Source organism: Dipodomys spectabilis, unplaced genomic scaffold (genome assembly GCF_019054845.1).
Source record: "Dipodomys spectabilis isolate Male_0828 unplaced genomic scaffold, ASM1905484v1 ptg000053l, whole genome shotgun sequence".
Lineage (NCBI taxonomy): Eukaryota > Metazoa > Chordata > Mammalia > Rodentia > Heteromyidae > Dipodomys > Dipodomys spectabilis.
In genome coordinates, this window is record NW_024870730.1 from 12,848,564 (window position 1) to 12,869,129 (window position 20,566).

The following is a 20,566-nucleotide window of genomic DNA, read 5'->3' on the forward strand; positions in this document are numbered from 1 at the left end:
AGAAGAGAAACAAAGGTATGCACACATACCTGTTGGTGAAAACCAAAGTATAGCAAGTCTTTTACCAAACCATGCTTTCAAGAAACCTATCTCCTTAAAGCAAGTTGGGGGCGTGCACCTGTGACTCCTGTCTAAAATCTACTTAGGAAGCTGAGGTCAAAGGATCGCAATTTGAAGCTAGTCTAGGCAGGAAAGTCCATGAGACTCTTATCTCCAATTAACCACCTGAAAACCGGAAGTAAAGCTGTAGTTCAAAAGAGTAGAGCACTAGCCTTGAGCAAAAAGCTCAAGGACAGTACAAATGTATGATGCTGAAAATGTTACCACAGAATATTGTTATAGTTGTTCTGTTTTGTATTAGTTATTGTTTTCATTCTCTCACTGCACCAGATTTATGAAATGAGCTTTCTCACAAGTGCATTTGTACAGGAACAACACAGTCTCTGCTGGCTTGGTACTGCCTCTATTGCAGGCTTCCATTGGGAGTCTTGGCACATACCCTCACCGATGAGGGGAGAGAACAGTATCTTCAAATGATGCTTCTGGCTTCCTACTGACTCAGCAGCACATCACTTAGATTCTGTCCTACACAAATATCCAAAATGATAGAAAAAGCTCTTTATAAAAATAAAGAATTGAAGCTGGGCACCGGTGACTCCTGCCTGCCATCCTAACTACTTAGGCAGCTGAGATATGAGAATCAAGGTTCCAAGCCAGCCCAGGCAGGTTATGCCTATGAGACTCTTATCTTCAGTGAACTACCAAAAAGCTACAATTGGTGGCTCAAGGGATAGAGGGCCAGCCTTGAGCAAAATAGTTCAGAGTCTCTGGGTTCAAGCCCCAATACTGGCACAAAAATGAAATAAAATAAATAAATAAATTTAAATAACTAAATGTTTATTTATTTGAAAGTAGTTTTTGCTCTTATTGGTTCTTCAAAATTCAGCGTGAGGATTGAGAATGTGGCTTAGTGGTAGAGTGCTTGCCTAGCATGCATGAAGCCCTGGGTTCAAGTCCTCAGGACCACGTAAACAAAAAAAGCTGGAAGTGATGCTGTGGCTCAAGTGGTAGAGTGCTAGCCTTGAGCTAAAGAAGCTCTGGGACAGTGCCCAGGCCCTGAGTTCAAGCCCCAGGACTAGCAAAAACAAAACCAACAACACAAAAAAACAAAAATAAAACCCGCCTCAGCTCAATAGCCGAGCGCCTACCAGTGTATTGCGCCTGAAATCCTAGCTATCCAGGAGGCTGAGATCTAAGGATCCTGATTTAAAGCCTGCCTGGCAGTGGAGTCTGTAAGAATCTTATCTGCAGTTAATCACCAGAAAACCAAGAGATAGAGCACCAGCTTTAAACACAGGCTCAGGGACAGGGCCCAGGTTCTAAGTTCAAGCTCCAGGACCAAAATGAAAAAAAGAAAGAGAAACTCACCTCAAGTGGTTCTTCACCTGGGAAATCACCTCTGACCTCAGCTAGCTGTGGGCTCCCACAGTGCTCTGTGTCACCCAGCCCCCCCCCTCCTCCTCCTCCCCCTCCTTCTCCTCCTCCTCCTCCTCTTCTTATTTTTGTTGTTGTTCTTGCTATTGCTGGGCCTGGGTGCTAGAATCTGAAATAAGGATGTCATCAAATGCGATCTCCTTCTAAGAGTTGCAGTGGAAACATCCATCCCAGGCCCCTCCTTGGCATATAAAAGATCATCTCTCGCTTTATCTCCCTCTGTGTCTTCCAACTTCCTCTTTTCATAAGGACACCAGGCCTACTGGACTAAGACCTACCCTAGTGACCCTATTTTAACTTTATGGCATTTGTAGAGACCTCATCTCCAAGCAAGATCATGATGAGGTACTGGAGTTGGGACACCAACACACTAGGCAGAAAATCTTGTGTGTGTGTGTGTGTGTGTGTGTGAGTGTGTGTGTGTTCGTGCGCATGTGTATCTGTCAGACACAGATATAATATAATTTTAATATAACTTTAATATAATTATACTTTCACTTTTATTATATCTTCATTTTGAAGTATTTAAGAACTCTTTCCTAGAAATGGTTGGTAAACTTCAGATTTATCTTTCTCCCCACAAACAAGCCCCAGACTACACCACAAATGAGTGGTGGGTACACTGAAGGCTGGTAGGGGTACACAGGGGAAAACTTTTCTTAAGGACAATTTCAAGATTTGTTAAACCTATAAAAGGTCACTGTCTTAAACTGTGTATTTCCATAGCTGGGAATCTGTCCTCCAAAATTCAAGTTCAGCTTGGGGCAAGTGGCTCATGTTTGTAATCCTAGCTAGTCAGGAGAGTGAGATTGAAGGATTGTTATTGGAAGACAGCCTGGGCAGGAAAGCCCATTAGACTCTTATCTCCAATTAACCATTGAAAGATATAATTGGAGGGGCTGGGAAGGTGGCTCAGTGGTAGAGTGCTTGCCTTGCATGCATGAGGCCCTGGGTTTGATTCCTCAGCACCACATAAACAGAAAAAGCCGGAAGTGGCACTGTGGCGCAAGTGGTAAAACTTACCCTGAGCTGAATGGCTGAGGAACAGTGCCCAGGCCCAGAGTTCAGGCCCCACGACCAGCAAAAAAATAAAAGATAGAAGTAGAGCTATGACTTACGTAGTGAAGCACTAGCCTAGAATTCTAAAGCTCAGTGACAGAGCCCAGGCCCTGAGTTCAAGCCCCAGAACCAGCACACGTACCCACCCCCCCAACCCACATACACATACACAGCACAGGCATATCTCTTGACTACATTAAATGTAACACTATACTACACTTTTTTTTCAGATTTAAAAAAGAAGAGAAAAAGTTCTAAAAGCTATTGATACTAAAGTTCCTCAGATGAAAGTGAGTTCTTGGAAAGCTATGTTTGTTTATGCTTCTTTGTTTTTGTCAGTTCTAGGACTTGAAATCAGGTCATGGGCACTATCTTATCAACTTTGTCCACTCAAGGCTAATGCTCTATCACTTGAACCACAGCTCCACTTCCAGTTTTTTAGTGGCTAATTGGAGAGTCTCAAAGACTTTCTTGTACCAGCTGGCTTCAAACTGTGATCCTTGGGTCTCAGCCTCCTAAGCAGCCAAGAGGCATGAGCCACTAGAGCCCAGCTAGTGTTATTAAAGGTATTATTAAAGAACAAAAGTGCTTGAGGAATGATGGAATGGCACCAATAATCACACAGGAGGATTACATGATATCTTCCTGTGAGGATCACAAGATCTCTTCCTGTGGATCAGGTGACATTTCTGCTCTGGCTTCCAAACAAAAGCCGGACAGATGTACAAGCTTGTAGATAACACTCTAACACCCTTGAAGTTTCTGTAAGGAAGCCCGGATGATCAAGTTACAGGAATTAAAGTTTCCGTATATTACAGGCAAAGATATTACTGAGCAGTACACAGGCTACAGCCATCTGTTTTTCTAAAACTGGACACTTGATCAGGTTAAAGGAAGGGAAGTTGCTGCAAGTGAATCAGGAATTCAGACTACTAGATAGCTATCACTGCTCATGATGAAATTATCTTATAAAAGAACAATGAGAGCTTTTTAACTTCAAAGACCAATAACTGTTAGCCCCATTTATAGTTCATAAAGGACTATGTTATTCTTGTTATCCCAGACCATATTAAAGGCAAATAAAAAACCCTCTATTATTGGAGTGCTGTGGTTTCACACCTAACTGATAAATTAGGCAGACTGACTTGCATTTCCAGTACACAATGTGCATTATCTTATGAATGAAAAGGGGATGTGGATGGAGCTCAGTGGTGGAGCACCTGCCCATAGTGCACAGGTCCTGGGTTCCAATCCCAGCACTGAAAACTGTGTTCCCAAGATAGGACCCCAGTCAAGATGAGCTCCTTCAATGAAAAAGATTTATCAAGCCAGGTACAAAAATGAGTTCAAATGCAAAAAAAAAAAAAAAAAAAAATGAGTTCAAGGTTTGTTTGGTCTTTTTTGTTTTCAAATAAGATTATTATCTGAAATAAATAAGCTGTAAGATTTCCAATGTGATAAAAATGTTATGTTATAGAATTATATGAAGCCAGGCACTGGTGGCTTGTGCCTGGAATCCTAGCTATTCAGGAAGCTAAGATCGGGAGAATCAAAATTCCAAACCAGTCAGGGCAAAAAGTTAGCAATACTCCATCTTAACAGAGCAGTGTAGCACATGCCTGTCATCCCAGCTACTTGGAAGCAGAAACAGGATCTCATTCTAAGCTAGCCTGAGCACAAAACAAGTCCCTGTTGGAAAAAAAATGAGGCCAGGCTTGAAAGTTGGGTGCTGGTGGCTCACGTCTGTAATCCTACCTACTCAGGAAACCAAGATCTGAGGACCAAGGTCAAAGCCAGCCAGAACAGAAAAGTCTATGAGTCTCATCTCCAGTAAAAAAAAAAAAAAGGGGGAAAGAGGAGAAAGTCTGATGAACTTAACTACCTGGGCTGGCTTTGAACTGCGATCCTCAGCTCTTAGCCTTCTGAATAGCTAGGATGACAGGAGTCACCAGTGCCTTGTAGAACTAGGATTTTGAACTCAAAGCTTTGAGGTTTCCTGGGCAGGCATTTTACCTCTTGAGTCATATGCTCATTCAGTTTTGGTCAGATCCAAGAAATAGAGTAAGTTTACCCTTGCACTATACTACCATGTAAAGCAAGTCCATCTGCAGTTAATTTTGGAGGCAGAGAGGCTTAGCACTCTTGGAGAACTTAAGAAACCCTTCTTAAGAGACTGGCAAAACCCCACCTCATGAGCAGGGTAGTGGTAGAAGGAGTATTTGGCTTTTGATCATTTGTTAAGCAAAAACAACATCTTTGTGAGTAGGATTGTGAGAGCAGGGGAGAGGTTGATGAAGGCCAGTCTGAAACAGTGGAGCAGTGGTCACTTTTCTAAGAAACAAAGAAAAGCCCAGAAGTTGAACAGGTACTTGGCACAGGGCACAAAGGCTGCCCTCAGACATGAAATGAGAACCCAGGGCCCACTGGCTGCCAAGCCTGCTCTCCTCTCCATATAGTCTGCCAGCCTTTCATGAAACAGACTTGCTCTAAAGGGCATTTTCATCGTCCACCTCCAGGCGAGGGCATTCAGCCAGGTTTGGAAGGTGGACTGGGGTTTTCAGACACATGACTTAATGCTAACCACAAAGGGAAAAAATTAACATAAATAAGCAGGATGAAAGCAAGTTCGGCCTCAAGAACAATTTTTATTTTTATTTTTGTCATGAGGCTTGATCTCTTGGCCTGGGCACTGTTCCTGAGCTCTTCAGCTTAAGGTGAGCACTCTACGACTTGCGCCACAGCACCAGTTCCCTTGAACCGTGATCCTCAGATCTCAGCCTCCGGAGTAGCTAGGATTACAGGTGTGAGCCACCGGCACCCAGCGAAGACCAATTTTTTTAAAACTGTTTTTCAAGTGGCAGGAGAGAACAGGCTTACAGAGAACAGCAACACAGCTTGCCTTCATACCTAGTGCCAGCACAACCATATTCAATCTTGACATTGTCATACATGCTATTGAGCTCAGGAGCCTGTGCTGTGGACTTAGGGTATCTAAAATGCTTACACTCAGAGCCTGGTGTTTCCTTCTAGATTTAGAATGATATAGCACTTGCTCCCATACTTGATACCTAATAGCCTCTGATTTTGCACTGTGTGTGTGTGTCTGTCTGTCTATCTGTCTTTCTGTCTGTCTGTATGTATGTATATGTCTGTATGTACAGGAACTGGAGCTTGATCTCAGGACCTTGCACTCTTGCTTGGCTTTTGTTCAAGGGTGGTGGCTTTCTTCTTCTAGTTAACTGCAGATAAAAGTCTCATAGATTTGTCTGCACCATTTGTCTGCACCAAACCAAGATCATCAGATCTCAGCCTCCTGTGTAGCCAGGATTATAGGCGTAAACAACTGGTACTTTACCTGCTTTATCATCTTTAATACAAAATCCATCCAGTATGACATGGCTTCAGTTTGCTTTGATTTGGGGATAGTTTTCACTCTGATCCCATTTTTCATTAACACTAATAATAAACACACCTTACATAACTGGAATACTGACTTCCATCCACTTTCGTTGGCTAGTGAATTTGAGCATACATTGAATGTCTCTAAAGGTTTATTCTCTTGCTCTTAAAGTAACTGTCCCTAACATTAAGGGAATTTCAAAAGCTTGGGGTAGGAGAAGGGGTAAGAAATTACACTGAAGTCCTAGGGCAAAATCCAATACAATATTTTATGTTCTGTTTTTAGACACATAAAAACACTATCACATTTAACACCATCAGCAAATTGTAAATACAGTGTTAGGGTTTCTGATTTTTTTTTTTTTTTTGGTCCGGTCGTAGGGCCTGAACTCTGGGCCTGGGCGCTGTCCCTCAGCTCTTCAGCTCAAGGCTAGCGCTCTACCACTTGAGCCACAGTGCCACTTCCGGCTTTTTCTTTTTGCTTATGTGGTGCTGAGGAATCAAACCCAGGGCCTCATGCATGCAAGGCAAGCGTTCTACCACTGAGCCACCTTCCCAGCCCGGGTTTCTGATTTTTTACAAAAGGGACAATTTAGAAAATTATCAGCTTAGGATTGTAAGAGATGTATAGTGAGAACAAAGATATTGAAAAGTGTGAGGTCCTTTGATTCTTTCTTAAGGTTTGTATGCTTTAGTTTTTTGTTTTGGGGGTGGTTTCTTTGGCCCCATTTTTTTTCATATTGTACAAAAGCCCAACCGGCACTACTATTTATCACTGGTTTTATAGCGGTTCCAAAACAAAAGCTTCAGGACTAGGATTCATGGGGTATTGTGTGACCCAAGTGAATACATTCTGAAGATTAAAGACACTACAGAAAATGAAGCAGGCCTCCTTTCCTGATGTGCCTGGAAAGATCAGAACTTAGATTCTTTCTTTCTAACTCCTAGGGCTTGAACTCACCGCCTGGAGTGCTGTCCTAAGCTTTTGCTCAAGATTAGAGCTCTACTTTTTAAACCACAGGTCCATTTCTAGCTTTTCAGTTGTTAACTGGAAGTATTCTGAAATATGTCAACTCCAGTATACTTCTTGTTTCTCAAAGTAATGCTAAAATTAGAACTATAGCCCTAAATCAAGGAGAGCTGGGCATTGATGGCTTGCAATTATAATCCTAGCTACTCAGGAGGCTGAGATCTAAAGACTACAGTTCAAACCTAGCCTGGGCAGAAAAGTCTGTGGGACTCTTACTAGTTAACTCTAGTGAATCACAGAAAGAAAAAAAAAAGGAAAGGAGGGAAGAGAGGAAGCAGAGAACATGCAAGCTAGGGACAAAGCTATGAGGGACAGAACCCAGGCCCAGAGTTCAAACCTCAATACCAGCGCACACAAAAATTCTTTTTAATTTAAAAGTATACTGAGCTCCAGATAAACCAAGCACATTTGCTAAAACCCACTGGCAACTTTCTTATCATTAACTACATTTGGAAGCAAAGTAGTAGAAGTCTCTCCAGGTGAGCTCAGGCCTTGAATGATCTGATTTATGGGATAAACCCACTGGGCTCCCCATTGGCTCCCAAGTCCCCTGCCAGGTAGGCAGGTGGCAATGCTGGTTGAGACAGGAAGATAACTATTGAGAGCTGCCAGACAAACTATTTTTAGGGCAGAAAAGACAAGTTGCCACAGGGTCTGAGTAATGTAATTGTGGACTACAGGCCACTGGCCTGAGAAGCTGGTATTTACAGAGTGTGCCCCTCCCAGACCCATGGAATCACATTCCAGAGGGTAAGCCTGGGAGTCCTTGAATTTTAATAAACTCCTAGAATGCTGCTTAATGTACTGACAAGTTTGAAAAGCAATGATCTAAAGTATGTACATATATATATACACATATATATATATAAAATGTCTTAGTAAGTCTTTAGTAAGTCTTAGCTTTACTATGTATGTCTTTTTAAAAAACAAAACAAATACTTGTAGATTTATGTGCCATGTCACCTGTACTTCAATTACTTAAGTCTGTCATTGCAGTCTTTTGATTTTCTTTTGTGTAAGGGTACAGGGGCTTGAACTCATGACCTGGCTACTACTCCTTAGCTTTTTTGCTCAATGCTAGCACTCTACCAATTGAGCCACAGCTCTTCCTTTGGCTTTTGCTGGTTAGCTGGAGATGAGAGTCTCATAGACTTCCCTGCCTGGGCTGGCTTCAAGCCATGATTCTCAAATCTCAATCTGCACCTGCTCATTGTAGTCTTAAGGAATTTTAGGGCTGGGAGCAGGAACATCGCTCAGTAACAAAGTGCTTTCCAAGCATGACACAGGTCCTTGGTTCAAACCCCAATGCTACAAAATAAAAATTGTAAAAGCAGCCATAGATAACATATTAAGGAATGAACGACTGTGTTCCAATAAAACTTTATTAACAAAATCAGGCAATGAGCTGGATTTGATTCATGGCTATAATTCGCTGACCTTTGATCTACTACATCTTCCTATCTCCCATCAAACTCAGAGCCTCATCAGGCAAATGCTCTACTACAAAGCTACATCCCCAGCCCACTGATCTAGCATATGCCAACAAAATGTAATAGATTCTGCCATCCCAAAATATGCCACTTTAGCATAAGGATTATTTGGATCTGAAAGCAAGAAAAGGTCTCAGCTTCCCACTTACCTAAAAACAGGATATAAATTTATGCACTGAGTTGACCTGTCTCTCCTGCCCTTTCTACTAGGAAAGACATTCAAGTTAGATTCTTAGCAGCCTAGAGAATAATAAACCGTATTAACTAGTCTTTTTTTCTTTTCTTTTCTTTTCTTTTGCCAGTCCTGGAGCTTGACCTTGGGGTCTGGGTACTGTCCCCTAAGCTTCTTTTGCTCAAGGCAAGCACCCTACCACTTGAGTCACAGAGTCTCTTCTGCCTTTTTCTATTTATGTGGTACTGAGGAATCAAGTCCAAAGCTTCATGCATGCTAGGCAAGCACTCTACCACTAAGCCATATTCCCAGCCCTAATTAATCTTTATCTACCATTATTTTCTATATATTTGCCTTCTAACAACTTATAGCCTCTAAAGATCCAGTCCTAGCCAGGCACCAGTGGTTCACTCCTGTAATCTTAGCTACTCAGAAGGCTGAGATCTGAGGATTGTGGCTCAAAGCCAACCCAAGCAGGAAAGTTCATGAGACTCTTATCTCCAATTAAGCACCTAAAAAATGGGAAGTGGAGCTGTAGCTCAAGTGGTAAAGCTCTAACACTGAGCTGAAGAGCACAGGGACAGCGCCCAAGCCCAGAGTTCAAGCCCCATGACTGATCAAAAAAAAAAAAAAAGATACTATAGGAACTTGAGTCTTTTATGAGTTACTCTTTCCCTAAATTTTCTTCCATGTATATTTGAAATATATATATATATATATATATATATATGTAAACAAACTTCATTTTCTCTTGTTAATTTGTATCTTTTTAGGAAATGGGAAGATGGTTCTAGGGCCTTGCACTTGCTAGACAAGTGCTCTACCACTTGAGCCACACCCCTTAGCCTTTTTTACTTGAGAAAAGGCAGCATCTGGCCATGGTCGTCCTCCCTCTGCCTCCTGAGTAGCTGAGATTACACACACTATCTTTTGTTACAGTGTTCTCTGCTGAGATCTCAGAGTGGGGGAAATTCATTTTATTTTATTTTACGTATTTATTTTGGTGCCAGTCCCTTGAACTCAAGGCCTAGGTGCTGTCCTTGAGCTTTTGTGCTCAAGACTAGTACTCTACTACCTGAGTACTGGCTCAAGCATTTTGGTGAGTGAAGTAAGAGTCTCACAGATTTTCCTGCCTAAGATGGCTTTGAAACCGATCTGCAGATCTCAGCTTCCTGAATAGCTAGGACTATAGAGGCATGAGCCACTTGCACCTGGCTAAAAACTTATTTTTTATTTCTCTGCATATACATGGGAACCATAAAAATGACTCTATACTTAAAAAAAAAAAAAAAAACAGGATGGCGAGGCATGGGTGACTCACAACTGTAATCCAAGCTACTCAGGAGGCTGATATCTGAGCATGGCAGTTCAAAGCTAGCCCAGGCAGGAAGGTCCATGAGACTCTTATCTCCAATAAACCACCAGAAAACCAGAAGTGGGGGGTGTGGCACTAGTGGTAGAGTGCTAGCCCTGAGCTGAAGAGCTGAGGGACACCACGCAGGTCCAGGGTTCAAGCCGTACCACCCTACCACAAAAAAAAAGTCGTGGGGCTTGAACTCAGGGCCTGGGCACTGTCTCTGAACTTTTGTGCTCAAGGCTATGACTCCACCACTTTGAGCCACAGCTCTTCTAGTTTGGTGGTAGTTAATTGGAGATAAGAGTCTCACAGACTTTTCTGCCTGGGTTAGCTTTGAACAGTGATCCTCAGGTCTCAGCTTCTTGAGTAGCTAGGATTACAGGCATAAGCCAGTAGTGCTTGGCAAAAACAACAGCATTTAAAAGATGGCAAATTAACCAGGAACAATGATAAGTGCTTATAGTCCCAGATACTTGAGAGACTGAAGCTTGAGTCCCGGTGTTTTAGGCCAACCTGAGCAGCATAGCAAGCTCCCATTTCAAACAAACAAACAAAGTTAAATGTTAATTATTTGAGCCTTTTTCTTTGGTAGAACAACCCAATCGCTGCTATTAACGGATTAAGTAAAGAGTATAGTCTGGGAAGGTGGCTCAGTGGTAGAGTGCTTGCCTGGAGTAAATGAGGCCCTGGGTTCAATTCCTCAGCACCACATAAGCAGAAAAAGCCAGAAGTGGTATTGTGGCTCAAGTGGTAGAGTGCTAGCCTTGAGCTGAAGAGCTGAGGGACAGCACCCAGGCCCAGAGTTCAGGCTCCATGACCAACCTGAAAGGTTAGAGTACTTGAGGCAGTGACTATTTGTTGCTTGTTTCAGAGCAGAGCAACATGTGGTGCTAAACCACTTGGTTGTGTGCCTTCATAAGACCTGCAAATCCTTAGCTCAGGCTCTCCTCCTGGGCTCCGCTGTGTCAGAGTGTAGGACAAGGCCCAAGCTGCAGCCCATTTAAATAAAACAGCTGTAGAGTCTGACTCTCGGTGGTCTTCTTTTTTTTGGGGGGGAGGGGTCCGGTCATGAGGCCTGAACTCTGGGCCTGGGCTATGTCCCTCAGCTCTTCAGCTCAAGGCTAGCACTCTCCCAGTTGAGCCACAGCACCACTTCTGGCTTTTTCTGCTTATGTGGTGCTGAGGAATCGAACCCAGGGCCTCATGCATGCAAGGCAAGCGCTCTACCACTGAGCCAACTTCCCAGCTTCTTGGTGGGGGTCCTGCGACCTTGGCATAACAACCAAAAGAAAAAACAACAAACAAAAAACAATATACATGACAAAATTTCTTCTGGGTGTTAGGATCTTCTATATGATCTTTTTTTTTTTCATACCAGTGCTGGAGCTTGAACTCAGGGCCAGGGCGCTGTTCCTTAGCTTTTTTACTCAAGGTTTGCACTCTAGCACTTGAACTACAGCTCTACTTTTGGCTTTTGACTAGTTAATTGAAGATAACAGTCTTAGGGACTTTCCTGTCTGAGCTAGCTTTGAACCAGGATCCTTAGATCTCAGCTTCCTGAGTAGCTAGGATTACAGGCATGAGCCATCAGAGCCCAGTCTGTGATCTTTTCTTTCTTACTCCCACAGTCTGCCCATTTAGAGCTATCAGATACTGGATGTAGCCAAATAGCCTAAATTTAGTTCAAGAAAATGGGATAAATGGTCCAAATTTTTCAACATTAGTTTGCCATAAGAGCAAATATGTAAAATAACTTGTGTATTCTGTGATTATGAAACACATTCCACAGTAAGAATTTTTGTTTTGAAGGAGAAAAATGTCTCATACTACTCTGGTGCCAGTAGCTTAAAGTCATTTTAAACTCTTGTGATAACATTCATGAAGCCTTTAGGACATGCATATTCTTGTCCTCCACTTAATCTTCCTTGGCTAGAGTCTCCTTCCATCTTTTTCAGCTGTACAATTCTCTAACTAGTTGTATGACTGAATAAGTTAAATATGCTTTGTTTCCTAACAAATGTTGGAAACTATATGGATTAATCTCAGGTTTTTCTTGCACATTTAGGATTAAAAAACAATTATTTCCTGCATAATGGTCTCATTCACACTCCTTACCCATGAAGAAACATAGTGTGATTGTGTGTATGTGTATTTGGTAAGTGAGAAATAAATTCTATGAAGGCAGTTACACTTAATTGACCAGTAAGAAAACTAGCTTTGGCTGGGCACCGATGGCTCATGCCTGTAATCCTAGCTACTCAAGAGGCAAAAATCAAAGTATTATGGTTCACAGTTCAAAGGCAGCCCTGACAGGAAAGTTCATGAGATTCAAATCTGTGTGTGTTGTTAGCTTATTTGTTTTTTGTTGTTGTTGTTGTTGTTTTGTTTTGTTGTTGTTGGGTTTTTTTTGCTCTATTTTGCTTTGGTTTTTTGACATGGTTTTGTAGATTTTATTTTGTTTTGTTTTGTTTTTTTTTATTGTGAAAATACTGTACAGAGGGGTTACAATTACATGGGCAAGATAATGAGTACATTTCTTATCAAGCATTGTAGCCTCCTCCTTTGTTTCCCCTTCTTGTTTTGTTTTGATGACAAGCCTGGGCACTGTCCCTGAGCTTTTGTGCTCAAGCCTAGCACTACACCACTTGAACCACAGCTCTACTTCTGGCTTTTTTGGGTAGTTTTGGGCTGGCTTCAAACTGTGATCCTCACTATTTCAGTCTCCTGAGTAGCTACAGGCATGAGCCACCAACACCTAGCTGGTTCTGGGTTTTGAGATAGGGTGTCTCTCAGGATAGCCTTGGAACTATGTAGTCCAGGCCGGTCTCTAACTCCCAATCCTTCTACTTCAGCCTCTCAATTGTTGGTAATACTAGCCTATTTGGATAAAATATGGCTATTTATCCACTAAGGAGTTCTGTTCTGCTTCCAATGTAGATTTTACTCAAAACAGCTGCCTGCTAGGTACTATATTGACTGATTGCCTTAAAATTGGGCTGGTGCCAATGGAACAGTGGAAATGATGTGTTTCATATTTTGGTAGAGTCTGTCAACATGGGATGTCACTGCCATACTTCCTGCCCCCTTATAATGACATTGGAGGCTACACATGGAAGATGGTGGCATCTCAAAGGGGAAGGAATCTTGGTCATGTGATCACATCAGTGACATGAAGAACTACCCAGGAGAGCCTGCCCAACTTGGGACAGATGATTTGGTTTCAAATCATCTGGACTAAGCCACTGAGATTTGTGAATGTTTGCTAGAGCAAGTAGCTTTCCTCAACAAAATGAATGTGTGTTCATGAAAGAGTTAAATTAGGATTTCCTAAAGGGTTTCTAGGAGGAATGCAAATATGGAAGAATTGTATGGATGAGAAAAGTTACCATTTTTGTTACTATGTTCATGTAATTTTCCATACCTGTGTACCTCATGTAAATTATTATTTTGTTTCTATTTTTCTGGGGCCAGAAGAAGGCATAGGCAGAAATAGGGCAGTTGTGAGCCACGGCCCTGCATAGGCCCATGGGTACCACAATGGCATAATGTAGGAGTCTAAAACAACTCCTGTGGGCTTCTGGCCCTTGAAAAGGGAGCCCAGAGTTTTCATAACCAGAAGCTTGGGAGGAAAAGTCATCATCTTATTCAAACATGAGGAAGTGGTGCTATGGCTCAAGTGGTAGAGCACTAGCCTTATTCCAGCTTGAGTAGAAAAGGGGTCAAGAATGAACAGAAAGGAGTCAAAACACACAAGCAAAGGAACATATTACAGGGGGAGCAGTGTTCTACAAACAACTGCTTTTTTTTTTTTTTTTTTTTGGTCAGTCATGGGGCTTGAACTCTGGGCCTGGGAGCTGTCCCTCAGCTCTTCAGCTCAAGGCGAGCGCTCTACCACTTGAGCCACAGCGCCACTTCTGGTTTTCTGGTGGTTTATTGGAGATAGGAGTCTCACGGTCTCTCCTGCCCAGGCTGGCTTTGAACCGCGATCCTCAGATCTCAGCCTCCTGAGTAGCTAGGATTACAGGCATGAGCCACCAGCGCCAGGCTTCTTAGAGCCTATGTAGCCCACAGATGAACCCTAGTTCAGATCTCCTTTGCTAGTGGGAGATTTCATAGCTAACCCTCGGCTTTGTACACGAACACACTAGGGAATGACATAGACACTTCCCTCCAAGAGAGAACAGCACTATTTCCAGCATCTCTTTCCCCTTGACTTAGGATGAGGAGAAGATGGGTAGAAGTGATGTCACTTCCAGATCCTGTGGCCATGCTCTCCTATCCCTAACCTCAGGACCTTGGTACAAACCTGGAAAGAGGCATCACTCACAGATTTGTGTTCACTCTTTTAAATTTTATATTGAATTCTATATTGAATTTTATATTTTATAGTGCCAGAACTCCCCAATTGTGTCCATATCCCTAGTAAATACCATCTACTGTCTTTATATTTACCCAATTTAAGTACAGTGCTACATAGAAGCAAAACTGTGAGGTTTTGTGTGTGCAATCAATTAGCATATTTCACCTAGCACCAGGTCATCTATACACAGTACCATTTTGGATTCCTTCACTGGGTATGTATTTTTCAACTGTAACAAATTTGCAGAGTCAAATTAGGATGTCTGATAATGTGTGTGTGTGTGTGTGTGTGTGTGTGTGCCAGGGCCTGGGCAGTGTCCCTGAGCTTCTTTTGTTCATACCTAGTGCTCTACCACTTGAGCCACATCACCACTTTGGGCTTTTTTTGTGGTTAATTGGAGATAAGAATCAGCCAGCCCAAGCTGGCTTCAAATTGCAGTCCTCTGATCTCAGCCTCCCAAGTAGCTACGATTACAGGTATCAATTACCAGTGCCCTGATGCTTGATAATTTTGGTGGAAACTGTACTGGCCAGGTTCAAGGGCTGAACCCACTGAAGGGAATGTCCCCTCCTGTCCTATGGATAACAACACAATGTTACAAAGCTGGGACTTCAGCCCTTGCTGGTGACAAAGAGTAAGTCCTGTGGAAAAACTCATTGGAACAGGAAATGAGAGTGGCGGTGTCCAGACTGCTCAGAGCTGAGGAGCAGTACAGACCACACACACACACACACACACACACACACACACACACACATCCTGTTAGTGACTGTACAGATTTGGAAATGACCTGAAATATCTTTCTGTTATTATGTGCATTATTTTTTCAAATGTCATGTAAATACTAGTTGTACCTACCTATTTTTGACTACTTTAACCTGTAGATACTGGGGGAAAAATTACTTGGACACTGAGGGTTCTTGAAGTCATAGACTTTTGCAAGACTCACAGAAGAGAGTTATATGATCCTGAAGAAATGACTTGAAACGAAAGACCCTCACACAAACATAACCAGGAGAAGAAGAATTTGGGTTAAAACCCCTTTGTAAAGGTCAGTCTCAGTCAGTTTAATCCTTTAAGTCCCATACAATGCCCTTTGGATGATTTGTCCTAAAACAACAACGAATTTCTAAAGTACATGTGCACCAATTATTGTTTTCCAACTCTTTTTTTGGGGGGGTGGGGGGTAGGGGGCTGTTCTAGGGCTTGAATCAGGGCCTGAGTGCTGTCCCTAAGCTTTTTTATTCAAGACTGGTGCTCTACCACTTGAGTTACAGCTCCACTTCTGGCTTTTTGGTGGTTAATTGGAGATAAGAATGTCAGGGGCTTTCCAGCCATGGAATCCTGATCCTCAGATCTCAGCCTCCTTAGTAGCTAAAATTACAGGCAAGAACCACCAGCAACCAGCTTTGTTTTTCTAATACTTAAGGGCTCAAATAAAGCTTTTAAAATTACAGCCTCCGGCTATGCTGGGAGAGACTGGGCCTCTCCAGCAGAGACGGAACCCTCCCCAGACTCTGTGCCAAGGGGAAGTTTGAAAGAGGGGCCTTGGAGAGAGGAGGCTGATGATCCCAGCAACTTTCCAGATGTCAAGCTTTTTGTTGTTGTTGTTGTGGATACTCTTAAAATCCTGCTTTTAACTTCAGAATGCTCCAGGTGATTGTGGAAATGCTTGCTTGGAAATTTCCCTTCCACCAAGTTCTATATATAAGATAGCATGTATCTTGAAAAGCAAGGGGAAGTCAACATAAACTCTGCAATCCTGGTTCCTAGGAGGTTGGGGCCTTGATAGAGGATACTCCAAGATACTCAGGATAACAAACACCACAACCCCTCCACTCTACCCCCACCCCACCTCCCACGTGAGCACTCTCACTACACCAAAAGGAAAAGATTCTTGACTAGCTTTACGAAATTCAAATCCCTCTTGGATCACAAATAATTCTTCCTTTCCCCTCCAGCCCCACAAATCTACCGGAAGCGCCACACTCAAATCCCCAAGACAAGTGTCAGTAAGCTCCCGTCTGAGCCCAAACCAGACAACAGGCTCCCGTCCTCGGCCCCAGGAGATGCCACTCGCCAACGCTTCGCCCCCACCGAGCAGGGCTCCAGCGCGCCAGCATCCCATTTTGCTGTCCTCCAAGGTTTGGGGGCGGGGGGCCGGGTCCCCCCCCCTCCCAGTTACCCCCGCCCGGCCCGCAGACCCGGGGAGCGACGCGCGACCGGAGGGGACCTCCTTTCCGCCCGCAGATCGCCGCCAGCCACGGCGGGCGGGGAGAGATTGTCTTAACTCCACGAGCTCCCGGAGAAAGGGGAGGGGGACCAACAAAAAGAGAGAAAGTTCTCTAAACGCCCACCCCACCCCCTGCTCAAAGTTCCACGTTCTAGAAAGGCAGCCGAGGCAAAGCCAAAAAGGAAGCTCCCGGGGGAGACACCCTCCGCCCGGGCTTTCCGGGAGGCCGCAGGACCCGGACATCGCGTTCCACCGGGGTCTCCCCCTCCTAGCGGTCAGCGATCGGGGTGCGCTCGGACGTTCTGCCCGGACGTCTCCCCCTCCCCAGGATCACAGGTATGGGGGGGGGGGAGGCGCCCGTCCTCAGATTCTGGAGATCGAAGGGACCCTGAGAGGCTGCACAGTACCTTTCTCGTCCGCGCCACAGAGACTGATTGCCAGCCACGGGGTGGGGGGCGAGGGGAGACGAGAGGACCACTCCCGCTGGCTCAGAGGCCCCCGGGGCCTCCAGCCGCCTCCAGCCGCCGCACTGCCCCGCCGCGCGCTCCGGGTGGTTACCTGTGGCGGAGCCCGGCGCGCCCCGCAGCGCGCACAGCCCTGGGACCCGCCCCGCACTCCCGCCCCGCACTCCCGCCCGGCGCCTAACCACGGGCCGCAGCGCCCCGCTGCGGCGGGCCGGGGAGGGCCGGAGCCCCAAGGCCCTGGGGCTGTGGGTCCGGGATCGCTCCCGGCGGGGGCCACCACGCTCCGACACTGGACCGTGGCGGGGGTAGGGGGAAGGCAGGCAGAAGTTGGTGAGGTCTTGCGCGCAGGGGTCGCTCAGTGGCAGCAACCATGATGAATGATCCAGACGCATTGAGGTACCTGGAGAGGGGAAATAAGCTTTTATTCCAAACCACCCTAGGAGACAGGAAAAGATGAAGCGATCACACTTAAAAAACACTATGATCTCATTCTGCTTTTTTTTTTAATGAAAATATCGTGAAGCAAGAGATCCAAGGTAAGAGTTCCAGTTTGCCCGGTTGGCCTTGCCTCTTGGGGTTATCTGAAGACTTGGTTCCATTGCCACTTGCTTCACACTTCATCAGTCCCTAGATTCTGGTCCCTAATGTGTTGTCTGGTGCTGGCTGAGGTCTCTTAATCTGTGTTCAGCCTGAGGGTCAGCAAGGGCAGGAAGGCAAATGCCTGACACAGGACTCTGAAGCAGCTCAAATGGAAGAAGGATTTCCCACCTGTAAGCATTTCCCACCTGTAACCTTTGGTCCTCAGCTCCACTCAGACCTGCTGGCCCCTCCCTCTCTCCACCTAGACCCACATGAACTCCCATCTTCTACCTCATTTCCTATCCCCCCAGACCCTGCTGCTACCTAGATAGTGGAGGCTACCATGTGCTCTTTCTCTCTCTCTCCGGGGGAAACATGGCTCCTCTAATAAACCTTCTAATCATCTTTCTCCTGTGCCTGCCTGCCTCTGAGTGGTCCCCTGGGATGGATGTGGTGGATTCTTTCATGGATCCTTTCAGGAACTAAGGCACAGGTTTTAGCCAGGCAATCCTAGTGCATCTTGAATGTCGTTATCACGAAAGACATGGAGAGCGTATTAGGTTGACGACCTGCCAGAGAGAAGTTGGTGGGTGTGGCAGGGGAGGCGAAGGTGGAGTATGGGTACAGTGGCCAAGAGGACACTTTTGGAGGAGCATTGGCATGCTTGTCCTCTACCATTAGGGCATCTTTTGACTTCTCTTGGACTTTTGTCCCATTCCTGCCTCCCCTACCTTGTTTTTTTTCTTTTTTCTTTTATTTTCCTTCCCAGCACCTTCAGTACCTAGAAGACCTCCCCAAACATAAAAAGGGCAATGAATTCTAGGGCTGTAAGAGGGCTAAGGGGAATAGGAGGTAAGTTTCCTAGTGGAAACAGGATTCCTTCCAAGAGTTTGTTTATTCAGATCCATCGCAGGCCCATTTAGTGATCAAAGATATTTTAAATAAGCCTAATTATGTGAATGATGCTCTTCTCAAGAAAGTTTTTGGGACTCACTGTATATAGTGAGTTGGTAAGGGCCCCTTCTAAGGTTATGCTTCCTTGTGTGGTTTTACCTTGAAATAATCCATGCACCAATTTGACATAGTTTGATATGGCATGTCTTAGATTCCAGAAATATTCAGTAAAGTATTGAATGTACAGGTGAATGAACATGACCTCAATCACCACTTTGAAGAAGCATGGACAGCTATCTGTTCTCCAAGCCCAGACAAGTAGAGCAAGAGACAGATAAAAAACTTAAAAATAGAGCCGGGAGCCGGTGGCTCACACCTGTAATACTAGCAACTCAGGAGGCTGAGATCTGAGGATCACGGTTCAAAGCCAGCCTGGGCAGGAAAGTCTGTGAGACTCTTATATCCAATAAACCACTAGAAAACCGGAAGTGGCACTGTAGCTCAAGCGGTAGAGTGCTAGCCTTGAGCTGAAGAGCTGAGGGTCAGCACGCAGGCCCAGAGTTCAAGCCCCATGACTGACAAAAAACAAACAGTACTTTAGTCTTTTTTTTTTTCTTTTTCTCTTTTCTTTTTTTTTTTGTGTCGGTTGTGGGGCCTGGACTCTGGGCCTAGGTGCTGTCCCTCAGCTCTTCAGCTCTTCACTTGAGCTACAGTGCCATTTCTGACTTTTTCTGCTTATGTGGTGCTGAAGGATCGAACACAGGGCCTCATGGGTGCAAGGAAAGCACTCTACCACTGAGCCACCTTCCCAGCCCTGGTGCTTTGGTCTTATCTGAGACTGGGGACAAGTCTTAAACAAGCTCTTGAGCTGATCTTGTTACAAGGACTTTATGAACTAGCAAGATATTACTTAAAACATAAATTTAGAGTTCATATTCAGAATAATGGGTACTGGACTGAAAAGAAAAGAGGATGAATTTAATTTTATTTTTTTGGGGTCCGGTCGTGGGGCTTGAACTCTGGGCCTGGGCGCTGTCCCTCAGCTCTTCAGCTCAAGGCTAACACTCTACCACTTGAGCCACAGCGCCACTTCCAGCTTTTTTCTTTTTACTGATGTGGTGCTAAAGAATGGAACCCAGGGCCTCATGCATGCAAGGCAAGCTGAGCTACCTTCCCAGCCCGATGAATTTAATTTTTTAACTCTGTGTGTGTGTGTGCATGTGCATTGCTGGGAATCATATAGGGGGCGTGGTGCATACTAGACACTACCACTAAGCTATGTCTGTAGCCCTTTGATAAACTTGATTTAAAAAAATCTTTTAAAAGTAAAAATATAAACATAAAATAATATTTATCAAAATGAACTTCAGGAAATTGAAACAAGAGGGGTTTTTTCTTGCTTGATGTTTTTGTTTTCTTTGCTTTTGTCTTTTTTTGGGGGGGGGGGAGGGTCCGGTCGTGGGGCCTGAACTCTGGGCCTGGGCCCTGTCCCTCAGCTCTTCAGTTCAAGACTGGCGCTCTACCACTTGAGCCACAGCACCACTTCCGGCTTTTTCTTTTTTGCTTATGTGGTGCTGAGGAATTGAACCCAGGGCCTCAGGCATGCAAGGCAAGCACTCTACCACTGAGCCACCTTCCCAGCCCTGCTTTTGTCTTGTTTATCTGTCTTTGGGAAGGTATGGGGAGCAGAGAAATAGAAGAACAAAGAGTGAACAAATGAAGCAGTGGTATTCACTAGATACTGTGTTGAAAATGAACTATATAACTTGAGGGTGGGAATGAGAGGGAAAAATTGACAGAGAGGGAGGGAAGGGGTGATATTGTCCTAAAAGAAGTATATGCTTGGGCTGGGAAGTTGGCTCAGTGGTAGAGCGCTTGCCTTGCATGCATGAGTCCCTGGGTTCGATTCCTCAGCACCACATAAGCAAAAAAGAAAAAAGCCGTAAATGGTGCTGTGGCTCAAGTGGTAGAGCGCTAGCCTTGAGCTGAAGAGTTCAGGCCCAGAGTTCAGGCCCCACGACCGGACCCAAAAAAA

The 20,566-nt window shown here is 44.5% G+C and overlaps 1 protein-coding gene across 1 annotated transcript in view; it reads right to left on the reverse strand.

Annotated features, from left to right (window-relative positions):
* The window catches only part of Ankrd6 (ankyrin repeat domain 6), a 166,928-nt gene extending 149,814 nt beyond the window's left edge, over nt 1–17,114 (reverse strand). Inside the window, exon 1 of the mRNA XM_042679568.1 lies at nt 17,002–17,114. The gene's annotated coding sequence lies outside the window, so the exon portion shown is untranslated. The remainder of the gene's footprint in view (nt 1–17,001) is intronic.
* Nucleotides 17,115–20,566: the final 3,452 nt, after the last annotated feature.